General features: G+C 33.8%; 2 long non-coding RNA genes across 3 annotated transcripts in view; both read right to left on the reverse strand.

Moving 5' to 3' along the window:
• Positions 1 to 10,196, reverse strand: part of LOC139892935 (uncharacterized) — a 32,452-nt gene extending 22,256 nt beyond the window's left edge. For both annotated transcript variants that reach the window (XR_011774287.1, XR_011774286.1), the window contains exons 1-3: positions 9,623 to 10,196; positions 9,370 to 9,496; positions 9,126 to 9,241 (exon numbers count right to left, since the gene is read on the reverse strand). This is a non-coding gene — a long non-coding RNA (uncharacterized lncRNA). The remainder of the gene's footprint in view (positions 1 to 9,125; positions 9,242 to 9,369; positions 9,497 to 9,622) is intronic.
• Positions 10,197 to 10,528: 332 nt separating this feature from the next.
• On the reverse strand, positions 10,529 to 11,572 carry LOC139892936 (uncharacterized). Its single transcript, XR_011774288.1, has 3 exons — positions 11,455 to 11,572; positions 11,044 to 11,239; positions 10,529 to 10,747 (listed from the first exon to the last, which is right to left on the reverse strand). It is a non-coding gene; the product is annotated as an uncharacterized lncRNA (long non-coding RNA).
• Positions 11,573 to 13,362: the final 1,790 nt, after the last annotated feature.

The following is a 13,362-nucleotide window of genomic DNA, read 5'->3' on the forward strand; positions in this document are numbered from 1 at the left end:
AAATGGAATCTCTAGCATGTGTGCATCAAACTCCAAGGCCACTACTTCAAGTTATTATATAAAATAGTTTTTATAAAACATGATATAATTTATAAGCTTGCAATGTTTTATAAACTTGTTCTTTTATAAAATTAGATTTTATAAAACAAATTTTATAAACTTGCATCTTATAAATTATGTATACATTATTTATAAAACTAATTATATAAAATTCCATATTGTTTTTTTATGCATACTTTATTTTATAAAACCAATTTTATAAAATGTAACATAACTTAATTAATTATTTAACCTATAAATAATTAAATCCATATCATATAAATTATTCCATAATTTATATATATATATACATCAAGTAATAATATTTTAGAAAACTATTTTTCTAAAATTCAAGTGTTACGTATTTAATCAACAACCCAATCGCTAAGATCAAATACGAATAAGGTGTCAGTAAGCTTGTTATTGGGTATGACCCGACTTGGATCAAAACATATTAGCCACGTTAATTTAATATGTATCTCGGGCATACGAAATACCTTCAATCTCCCACTTGCACGAGAAACATAAGAAATTAATGCAAGTGACGGATACCACCTAACGACTGTCCATCACCCCCAATATGTTATGACTTTGTGCCATTCAATAACATCATCCTTTTCGAGTTCCCATCTCGAATATGAATAGGTGAATCTTTCATTATATCCTTTCATCCTAGATGTCATGTTAAATCCAAGAGACATAGAGTGATCACTCTCTTCTAGATTTAACTTTATCAGGCCTTAGACATCTGACTCTCAACGAATAAGAGGGACAAATTCTATCTTGACTACATATGTCCTAGACATATACTTTGTATCACACCTGAGCTCTTCCTTATGAACTACCATATTTCAGAATAGCGAAGGAAAGAATCAAGGCACAATACTTGGTAAATATCCGAACCCAATATGTATCTCAGGTCAGAGGATACAATGATATTCGCCTTTACTCAAGATTACATGTGATCAACCACAAAGGCTCCATTTAGTAAATCTTGAGGGCGGGTCTTCCAATATTTGTATCCTACAAATATCTATGAACTTTAGTAGCAACCTTGCCCCACATTCAGTCCGTGAATGTATACCAATCCAAGTTCATAATAGTCTAAACCTCACACTTGCTCCCACAAATGTGATCGACTACGGAATTTAGAATAATAGCTTATTCATGGATAAAATATGCAAAATAGGAACCTGACTCATGATTAATAAATTAACACCATAATTATATTAATGAGTTTGAACAAATTTCGTTCTGTTACAATACTTAAAACAGATCATGACCAATCACTAGAATATCGAAGCCCTAATGCACTAACATGCCCTTGATGTTTTGCACCATGTAAGAGCTTCGTGAGTGGATTCGCTATATTTAGATCTGTGTGAACTTTGCGAATACATATCTTTCCTTTTTCAACTTCATCCCTTATGTAGTTGAATCTCTGCTCAATGTGACGGGTCTTTTGGTGAGCACGAGGTTCCTTGATTTGAGCAATCGCACCCTCGTTGTCACAAAAGATCTCAAGAGGGTCCTGAATGGAAGGGACTACTCCTAAGTCGTCGATGAATTTCTTCATCCATGCAGCTTCCTGAGCTGCCAATGATGCGGCGATCTACTCCGACTCTGTAGTGGATAATGCAACAACATCCTGTTTTGAACTCTTCCAAGAGACCGCACCTCCATTTAATGTGAAGACATAACCGGATTGTGATCGAGAATCATCACGATCAGTTTGGAAACTCGCATCCACGTAACCTTTCACAGCGAGCTCTTCCTCACCAGACCCATATATTAGAAACATATCCTTAGTCCTCCTAAGGTATTTCAATATACTTTTAACAGCAATCCAATGACTGTTTCCTGGGTTATTCTGGTATCTACTTGTCAGGCTAAGAGCGCATGACACATCCGGTCTAGTGCATATAATTGCATACATGATTGACCCAATGGCAGACGCATATGGGACTTTCTTCATTCTCTCATGTTCATCTTTCGTGGTGGGGCACTGAGATGAACTAAGGAGCGTTCCTCTTTGAATAGGTACCAAACCTTTCTTAGAGTTCTCCATCTTGAACCTTTTCAAGATCTTTTCAATGTATGCACTTTGATTCAAACCTATCAGTTTCTTGGATCTATCCCTGTAGATCCCAATCCCCAAAACGTATTGTGCTTCTCCAAGATCCTTAATGGAGAAGCATTTACTTAGCCAAGTTTTAACTCTTTGCATGGTCGGAATATCATTTCCAAATAACAATATATCATCCACATATAGTACAAGGAACATGATAGTGCTCCCACTAGCTTTCTTATATACACAAGCTTCATCACCATTTTTAATGAAGCCAAATTTCTCGGCTTCCTCATTAAAACGATGATTCCACATTCTAGATGCTTGTTTCAATCCGTAGATTGACTTCTTTAACTTGCATACCTTTTTAGGATATTTCGGATCAACAAAACCTTCAGGCTAAACCATATAGACATCTTCCACAAGATATCCATTTAGGAAAGCGGTCTTGACATCCATTTGCCATATTTCATAATCATAATGAGCAGCAATGGCAAGTAATATCCTAATAGACTTTAGCATTGCCACAGGCGAAAAAGTTTCATCATAGTCAACCCCTTGAGTTTGAGTGAAACCTTTTGCTATAAGTCCAGCTTTATATGTATCCAAGTTTCCATGTATGTCGGTTTTCATTTTGAAAAGCCATTTACAATCAACTAGCCTTGAGCCAGTCGGTTGTGTAACAAGTTCCCAAACTTGGTTTTCATACATGGATTGCATCTCAGCATTCATGGATTCCTGCCATTTATCTTTATCAATCCTTGATAAAGCATCTTGGTAGTTTGTTGGTTCATCCAAATCAACCACATAGCAACCATCCATGAGAAACCCATATCTCTCAGGTGGATTACTAATCCTACCAGATCTGCGAATGTCTTGTGTATTTTGATCATCCATTTGATCATTCTCAACATTTTGATGTTGAGTGCTAGTGTCAGCCAATTGTGTATCATCTACTTGATCTTGAAACTCTTCAAGATCTATTTTTCTTTCACTATTTCCTTCCATTAGGAACTTAGTTTCAAGGAATTCCGCCTTCCGAGCAACAAATACATTCTGCTCGGATGGATCATAGAAATAATATCCCATATTATCCTTGGGATATCCTATGAAGATACACTTCGTGGATCGAGCATTCAACTTATTAGGGACGTAACGCTTAGGATAAGCTTCACATCCCCATACCTTTAAGTATGATAGAGATGGAGGTTTTCCAAACCACATCTCATGAGGTGTTCATTCCACTTTCTTGGTTGGGGCCATATTTAAAATACGAGCCGCGGAGCATAGACAATAACCCCAAAATGATAGAGGTAACGAGCTTCTAGCCATCATAGATCGAACCATATCCATTAGGGTTCGGTTCCTCCTTTCAGAAACTCCATTCAGTTGGGGTGTTCCAGGAGGAGTGAGTTGCGAGATAATCCCACAACTTCTAAGATGATCTTGGAAAGCATCACTTAGGTATTCACCTCCTCTATCGGTACGAAGTACCTTGATTATCTTATTGAGTTGATTTTGTACTTCGCTTTGATACTCTTTGAATGCTTCAAAAGTTTCGTCCTTATGTCTTAACAAGTAGACATATCCGAAACGACTGAAGTCATCAATGAAAGTAACGAGGTATCTTTCACCATTCCTAGTTATGGGCTTAAAGGGTCCACATACATCCGAATGTATTAATCCCAATAAGTCCTTAGCCCTTTCATAGGTCCCTTTGAAAGGTGCTTTAGTCATTTTGCCTTGTAAACAAGATTCACATACATCAAACGAGTCTAGTTCATTTGATTTCAAAAGGCCATTCTTTTGAAGTGTATGCATTCGATTCTTGTTTATGTGACTAAGGCGACAATGCCATAAGTAGGAATCACTCAAATCCCTTTTGAGTTTCTTGGTGCTAGTATGGTATATTGAGCTACTAGATGATGTGTCATCATGAACCAATTCATAAATTCCATTTGAAGGCGAAGCCTTAAAATAGAATACATTATCTAAATAAACGTGGATATCATCATTAACAAAATTAAGATAAAAACCACATTGTTTTAAACGGGAAACTGAAATAACATAAATTCGGTGCATACAAAACATTGTTCAAAATAAGTTCCAAACCACTTGGAAGCTTTAATACAAAGTCTCCTTGAGCCTTCACTTGCACTTTGGCTCCATTACCCATAAAGAGACTTGATGTTCCCGTTTGCTTGCTACTTCTTTTGAACCCCTGCAAAGAATTGCAAATGTGAGTTCCACATCCAGTGTCTAATACCCATGTATTAGAAGAAGTAATACTAAGCTCTATATATACCATATATATATTACCTGAGGTTTGCCCCGCATCCCTCTTTTCCTTCAACTCCTTAAGGTAGACCGGGCAGTTTCGTTTCTAGTGACCCATTTCACCGCAACCGAAGCACGGGTCTTCCTTGGGGTTTGCTTGTCCGGCAACCTTTTGCTTCTTGTTCTTGTTTTTGGTTGGGGTAACTATCCTCCCCTTTCCCTTGCCTTGATGGGCGGGTCCTTTCCTCTTAGCCGCCTTTGGCTTAGAGGTGTTATTACCTTTGGACCCACCATCATTGATCATTAGCACGGGTGAAGCCCTCTTACCCATGCTAGTTTCTGCCGTCCTAAGCATGCCATGAAGTTCGCCAATGGTCTTATCCATCCCATTCATATTGTAATTAATTACAAATTGGTCAAACCTCTTTGACAAGGAGTTTAGGATAAGATCTGTGGCTAGCTCATTAGATATGTTGAGATTAAGACGGTTTGCGCGATCAATGAGGCTTTTCATCTTAAGGACATAAGATGAAACGGATTGGGAGTCGTCCATACGACATGCATGAAGCGCTCGAACGGTCTCGAAGTGCTCGACACGTGCTTGTTGAAGGAACATCTCCTTCAATTGTGTGATCATGTCGTATGCAGTATGATGCTCGAAATCCTTTTGGAGTTCGGGTATCATAGTCCCAAGCATTAGGCAAGCGAATTGCACCGAATCGGCGCAATACTTATCCCAATAAGCCATGCCTTCCGTATCATCCTCGTCGGGTTGATCGGGAATGGGGTCTTCCAACACATACGCCTTATCCTCAAGTTTGAGGACAATCCTAAGATTGCGGAACCAATCCATAAAGTTCGTATGGTTGAGTTTGTCTTTCTCGAGGAGAGACCTTAACGATAGGTTGTTCAAGTTAATAGGTGCGTTTTGCATGTTGTTGTTATTGGCGGCCATCTACAAAATTTAACAAAGTTCATTTAAGTATCGATTTTAAATTTAACAATCAATACCCTTTAAATCCAATTGATATATATATATTAAATTTTAGAATCCAACGGTAAACCAAATTTCAGTTAGGTGACCTTTATCCCGTCATTTGATTTAGCTAGGTAGTCATTATATGACAATTGCAATCCTTTTGCAACTTCTAAGTTATGGGATCATGCAATCCTTTTGCATGACATATTATCCCATCAACGCCTATTTGTTCATCATGCTTCGGTGACCCTAAGTTCATGATTTCCAAATCAAGTCGTCCTACTTGTTTAGACATGTAAACTTAACATACAAGTGGTTAGGTGACCTTTATCCCACAAGTGTGCGAAATTTACCTTAATCATATTAGTTTGCTCATAACGGTTAGGTGACCTTTATCCCATTATAAGTTCCTTAATACGTCTAAGTGTCATACAATAGGATGGCGTTTAAACTTGTTAACCTAGTGTGTTAAAGGGATTTTAAGTTTTCATTATTTCTAGTTTGAGAAAACTTTTATGCCATACACCAACATGCATTTAGTGTATGGTTCTTATGAAAATCCATTTTCATGTCATGTAACAATGCCAATTTTATTACTTTGATATAAACCATTTTATATGTGCAATCCGTTTCTAATTCTTAATAACCATTTATTAACGTCTTTTGCCATTTGAATTTAACCAATTAAATTGTCATTTTAGTTTGTTGTTAACTTGTGTGATTAACTTGTAGCATACATACAATCCACAATCATGCAATAAACAACCAAGCATGCAAAACAACATGTTCACAATCAAGCCTTTTGGTAAGCATTTTGTTTAGCCGAAAACAAAATGCCACCGGGTAAGGGGTAATTACACAAAGTAGGAGATTTCAAATCTCCCACTTAACCTTGCATCCAAATGCTTCTTCATGTGTTCTTCAAGTCTTCATCATTCTTCATCATTTTACAAAATATATCCTAATACATTTTGTCTAAAAAATGAAATTACAACCTAATCTATTTTACATACCAAATATAAAATAAATTACATAACCAAATGAATTATTACATGCCAAATGAATAAATATTATTACAAACCAATTGAATAAATATCAATCAACCATGCATGCAACCAAACATAAGGTCAAGGCTTAGATTGTGAACTTTGACTACATAAGAGATAGGCAATACAGAATCACAAGTGATTGGCAGTACAGAATCACAAGTGATTGGCAGTACAGAATCACAAGTGATTGGCAGTACAGAATCACAAGTGATTGGCAATACAGAATGCAGAATCACAAGTGATTTTGGCCAAAATGACAAACCACCCAAAACCGAAAATTTTACATTCTACTTCATGCATGTTCATAGAATGCAAAATTATAGTGGGTTTAATAACCATCTCGAAGCATATTTCAACAACTTCGGCTCTAGATACCATTGTTGGGATTTAACAAGTTCATAATATACTTAAACCATTTTAAGAATTAAGAAAGCGGAAGCATGTTAATTACCATTTTAGAACATGTTAATCTTTAACCAATTAAAGTTAAATCCCAAATAGGATCAAGTTGTGAAACATACTTACAAACTACAAGTAAGAAAGGAGTTTATACCTTCTCCATGCTAGGTAGTGAGTGATGAAGATGATGATGATGAATGGAGCCTCAAATAGATGAAACCTCAAGTAGTTATACCCCAAGCTTATCACCAACACCTTGTACTTTGGTTAGGATTTGTTTACACTTGAAATGAGCTTAAAAGATCAAGATTAGGACCTTCTTTTGCTCCCTAAACCCCACGGTTTTTTGCTGTCCCAAACAGCAGAATTTTTGCTTCAAACTTAATGTATTTGCAAGTGTGTGTTTTTTAAAATGAGTCAACTTGCATGTATATGGAATTGGGAAAGTATGGCCATGAAATGGAATCTCTAGCATGTGTGCATCTAACTCCAAGGCCACTACTTCAAGTTATTATATAAAATAGTTTTTATAAAACATGATATAATTTATAAGCTTGCAATGTTTTATAAACTTGTTCTTTTATAAAATTAGATTTTATAAAACAAATTTTATAAACTTGCATCTTATAAATTATGTATACATTATTTATAAAACTAATTATATAAAATTCCATATTGTTTTTTATGTATACTTTATTTTATAAAACCAATTTTATAAAATGTAACATAACTTAATTAATTATTTAACCTATAAATAATTAAATCCATATCATATAAATTATTCCATAATTTATATATATATATATATATATATATATATATATATATATATATATATATATATATATATATATATATATATACATCAAGTAATAATATTTTAGAAAACCATTTTTCTAAAATTCAAGTGTTACGTATTTAATCAACAATCCAATTGCTAAGATCAAATACGAATAAGGTGTCAGTAAGCTTGTTATTGGGTATGACCCGACTTGGATCAAAACATATTAGCCACGTTAATTTAATATGTATCTCGGGCATACGAAATACCTTCAACAACAATTGATGATGATGTTTTAATGTTGCTAGGTCACGGTTTTGATAAGAGAAAGAAAAGAGAAAGAAGCTTGAAAGAACTCACAAATTAGAGAGCAAAAGAGAGAAAAGTTGAGAGGATTTTGTGTGTGTGTTTTGGAATGAAGAATGAAGTGAGTAAGTAATCAAAAATGGAACCAAAAATCCCTTCTAACTAGCCTAAGGCCAACGGCCAACTGCAAGGAGGAAGAGGGGTGAGTTGTTTGGTGGTCACTAGCATGCAAAGTTCATAAAAGGTGGTTAAAAGAATGGGTTACATGGGGATTAAGAGCCAACTAGATTCCAAATGCTCAAACCAACTAGTTACAAGATCTAATTACTACTTACATGTCTTAGTGGGCTAGTTAATCCATTAAAATGGGTAGGGTGGGCTTGTAAGCCCAAAGTCATAAGTCCATTTCACTAATAAAGCTCAAGTTCACTTAATTAACAAATTAATCCATTTAAAGCCCAAGTAATTAACCAACAACCTTAGTTAATTAAAATGATTAATAAAACTTAATCATGAATGTAAATAATACTTGAAAATATTATTTGTGTAAGTCTCGGGTGTCACAAAGACGTTTCGGGCAATTAAAGTCAAGTTCGGGCAATCATGGCAACATGTAAATGTAATAACATACATTCGTTATATCACACGTATTAATAATAATAATTATTAATAAATAAACGTTGGAAAATCCAGGGTCGTTACAATCCATATTAATAGTTTTCATCCATACTCAACCATTTTCAAGTTACGGGTCCTCAAAGTAGGACCGAGAGTCATTTTGATATTATAGCCCAAAATGACATCAAAATTGGTTGACGACCCAAACTCTTATCCAATGTATCCGTGTGACCCAAAATCACTCTAAAACTTTAAAGTAACATTCTAAACCTATTGAAAACTACATAATTGCAAAAATAATGTAATCGGGTCAAAATGGACAATTATGACCCAAATGAATAATAATTTCCCAGCTCTACTAAAATAAGTTCAAGACCCCTTTTCAAAATACCTAAACCTGCCAATACACTTAACACCACATGGTGGATGTGTTTTAACCGTTCGTGTAAGTATATTAAAGTAAATATATTTAAAGTTCTAAGCATTAGTGGTTAGTATTTATCCATGGTAACATGATTTATAATTTACTAAAGACTAAGGTTTTGCCCCAAATAAGGTATATTTAATATGCAATAGAATAACAAACTCACAGCAAAAAAGCAAGCATACCATCATTTTGCCTAGTGATATATATGATCTAACCCGTTTTCCATACCAAAAGCTTGCATTGCACCTACCACAAACATTGTGACAATCTCCTAAATCTTCATAAAAAGAAGAACCACCTGCACTTTAATAACTTAAGTACATCCAGAAAATAAATTTAGAAGCATACATAACAACAATAAACACGAAGAGCACAAAGAACCCAATAGAACATAAGCTTATAGAAAAATGGGACATGTGAAATCACCAAAATAGTCTAACTCTGTTGAACGTTATGTCCCCTAGAATAAGACTTGACCTGCTCTTCATACCGGAAGTTTGCACTGCAGTTGCTGCAAATGTTCTTACAGTCGCTACATCGAATGAAGAAACACCTGCATTTGAAAGAATGATAGAAACATTTAACTAAGAAAACCAAATGCATAGATAATAAAATCAGAGATAGTAAAGTTAAAGATTTTTTTTTAAAAAATCAGCTCAATTTATGAAGTTAAACAGACCTTCGGAAGTTAATACGTTATTATTGGCGGACACAATCACAGCGGTCTGCGCAAAAGTAATGGTTGATATTGGTACAGAAGAAGCGCCGACAATTATAATAAAAATGTATGCTAGTATAAATGAAATATAAACAACCAAATGCAATGAACATTGGGTGTCTCCATTTTTTTGTATTAAATAATAATATTATATAATCATACAGTCTAAGATGTTATAGTAAAAATACGTAAATAAAATATGTGAATCCATACATCATTTTAGTGTTTTTTTCAGCCATACAAATGTTAAATGTTATTCTAGACGGAACGAAATTTGATAGTGTTATGAGAAAAGTATAAAGCATATTACATTTGAAAGTTTAACATAGCGATAAACATCTATGATCGTGTGATAATAAATCCATGAAACACTGCACAAGGTGAAGTCCTTTTAACCCCGATCAACAAAAGTACAAGCCATTTGTAAAGTAGGTGATATTATATTTTTTAACTAAAGATATGTAATTTATCTACCATTCTTCATTGTAAAAACCTTCCGTTAAACTTGTGAATCCTAGCTGCATCTTCTGCATAAGAACTGAAATTCATAAGTTATCAGATCAAATACAAATGAATTCTAACATTACTTTGTTGGTTTGGTTTAAAATGGGTACAAATTATAATATGAGAAATTTACCTCACTTATATTTAGCAATATGATGCCAATACAGAACATGTGTAAGCATAAAACATGGTACTATCTAAAAGCTGTTGCTCACCTACACGTTCTACAACATCTACTGTCAAGTATAGATGTTTAATTTATGTGAGGCAATAGGATGATCAATTATACTAAAAAAAAAATCTACAGAACTAATGAAACCAAATATATTAGAAGGCTAATTTAACCACAAATATCCCAAGAATCTCATACGGAGTATTGTTTAGTCAAGATGTGATTTTTAGAGAAAACCCATATCAGTAAGGAAAAAGCATATTTCTTACGAAATATAAACACATTTAAACCTTGAATGACGCAGTAGTAGTCGACATACCTGGTGGTGGGGTTTTTCAGGTAACCAATCATCCAAAATACAAACATCTTCATCATCATCATCCTCAAGTCGAAATGCATCAGAAAATAACCTGTAAGTATATAAAACTTCCAATAAGATCCAACCTAAAAGATAAACACCCATTATAAAAAGAAACATCTACTATTTAAAATCCGAACTATTCAGCAACTCATAAAACCCAATTGAAAAGAGATAAATACCATGAAGTTAATAACCAAAACGAATCAAATTCATAAGCGACAAAACTTACCTAATTACGTAACCCTGAAAATCATTGCATTGGTTATTAATATATGTGAATTAGAACAATCATCGAATTTTGGAAAGGAAAAAAAATACAGAAACTTTTAGAGAAATAGGTTATACCTGATTTTTTTTCTTTATAATGGGGACATACAGAATATATACAGGTGCTTAATGACCTTCAAACTGTATACTGCTTATTCCCTATTACTGCATCCCAAACTTTTATCAATTAAGAATTTCCACAAGTGACAATGCAAAGTTGTTTGTTTGGGTATGAGAAGGCAATATCATTAACACTACCAGCATGACACTCAATCTGTATAAAAAATCATGTAGAAGATTAAGCTTGTCTCAACTATATGCATTTAATATATAATTATGGAATTATGGATTAATGGCAGTTGATAAAAAAAAAATAAGCATCCAAGTGGATGCAGTATAGTCATTGGTTAAAGAGACATAGCACAAGAAGTCAACGGTAGATAGTGTAAACTTAAAAAACCCTACAAATTTTGTATGCTTTAAATATACCTCGCACGACTCTCGACTCGTTTGACTCAGTTGTCAGCGAAAAAGATTTCATTTCACCCGATTGAGATACAACACATCCCACATCAACCCATTCATAATTCACCGGTTGTATATATTTGTGATGACCCGGAAATTTCTGACCAAATTTAAACTTTATCTTTAAATGATTTAATGTTTTCGACACGATAAGCAAATTCTGTAATATTGAGTCTCAAAGTTTTGGAACTATATTCATGTAATCAATTATTCTTTGACTGTTCTTGAAGATTCACGAACAATATATATTACTTGATTTGTATATATATATATATATATATATATATATATATATATATATATATATATATATATGATTTCAAGTTATATATCGTTTATATATATATATATATCTTTTACCCGGGGTTTACCTGCGGTGGGGGGGCCAATGTGCTCTGGCCCATAGTGGGGTTCCTCGTAAAAAAAAAAAAAAAAAAAAAAAAAAAAGTTATTTAGTAAACGATATTAACATTCGAATCAATAGTAAACGATATTAACATTCGATTATTGATTCGATTAATATTTAGATAAGTTAACTAAAACGTTTAAGATGAACCAGTAAAACACTAATTTGCTACAGTATTTTCGAATTGCTAAAGTACCCAAAAAGCTACGATGTTTTCAAAAATCACTATTTGCTACAGTAAAAAATAGCGAGACGATGATTTATAGAAGTAAATGACCAAAACACTTGAAAGTTTAAGATATACTTTGAGTGGTATAGTTTATGGATAACTTAAGGCTATATTTTGACAAAGGTACGTGACACGAAACGTAAAATTTACCAACAACTTTATTAATCCTTGACCTTTCAAAAAATCCTTATACTCATTGAAACCCTATCATGTACTCATCCATATCTTGTAACAATAATTGCCATACCAACCACCGGGAATTAGCAATCAGTATTTTGAATCTCGCAGCATTTTCTACGACAACAGTTATATATAGATAACATCTATCTTCTAGACTTACATACTTCGAATGTGAAGTTTCTGAAAAACACCCCAAACTACGAAACTAGTTCTCCGAATTTTGGAAAAATGCTGATGAAGCAGCAAAAACTGTAAACGACCTTAACAGTCAAAAGTTTAATAATAAAGAATAGTATGGTGGTAAAGTTGAGAAAAAAAGAAGGTTTGGAACTGGAAAACGGATTGAGCAGACCATGAAGGAGGCTGTGGACAAATCACAAAAACGAAATCTACCTTCAAAGAATACAAATGATTCAGTGTCTGCTGAAATCCTTAGCAAATATCTTGCTTCCGAATCTAAACCCTTGCGGACAATATTCTTCATCATCCTCTGATATAAGAAATTCTAAGATATCATCGTATCTTTCATTATAAATATCCTCCATATTTCTGGAGATAATTCCATAATCATTCTAATCGGAAATCAATTTTCTCCTTGCGATATCTGTGTTACATCATAAAAGAAACTATTTTAGTTTCTAATTTCTGAAAATTTTGAAAAATGGATGTTTTTGAAGTAGTGTTGGGAATTGAAGCATGAGTTAGTATAATATAATGACACTTGATCAACGTGATTATATTACAGTAAGTCATGCTGAGTTTCTAATGGAACGTGATAAAGGTTCACAGATCATACCCTCATCATGAACCATGTTACATAACTCTTTCATTCTATTTAACCTCTAAACATATCAAGAAAATATTTTTCTTGATGATTCGGTCTTTTTCGAGGTATTCTGGTAATTTGACAAGTCAGATTGTGCCATTATCGTTTATTTCTTAGAACATTAATTATGTTCATTTCGAAATTCATACCTACGAATTCTGGACCATTATTCGCTTGACTTAAAGTCGGGAAGAGAAAACGAAAGCATGAAGCTCCGAAATATAATGGAAA

Source organism: Rutidosis leptorrhynchoides, chromosome 2 (assembly GCF_046630445.1).
Source record: "Rutidosis leptorrhynchoides isolate AG116_Rl617_1_P2 chromosome 2, CSIRO_AGI_Rlap_v1, whole genome shotgun sequence".
Lineage (NCBI taxonomy): Eukaryota > Viridiplantae > Streptophyta > Magnoliopsida > Asterales > Asteraceae > Rutidosis > Rutidosis leptorrhynchoides.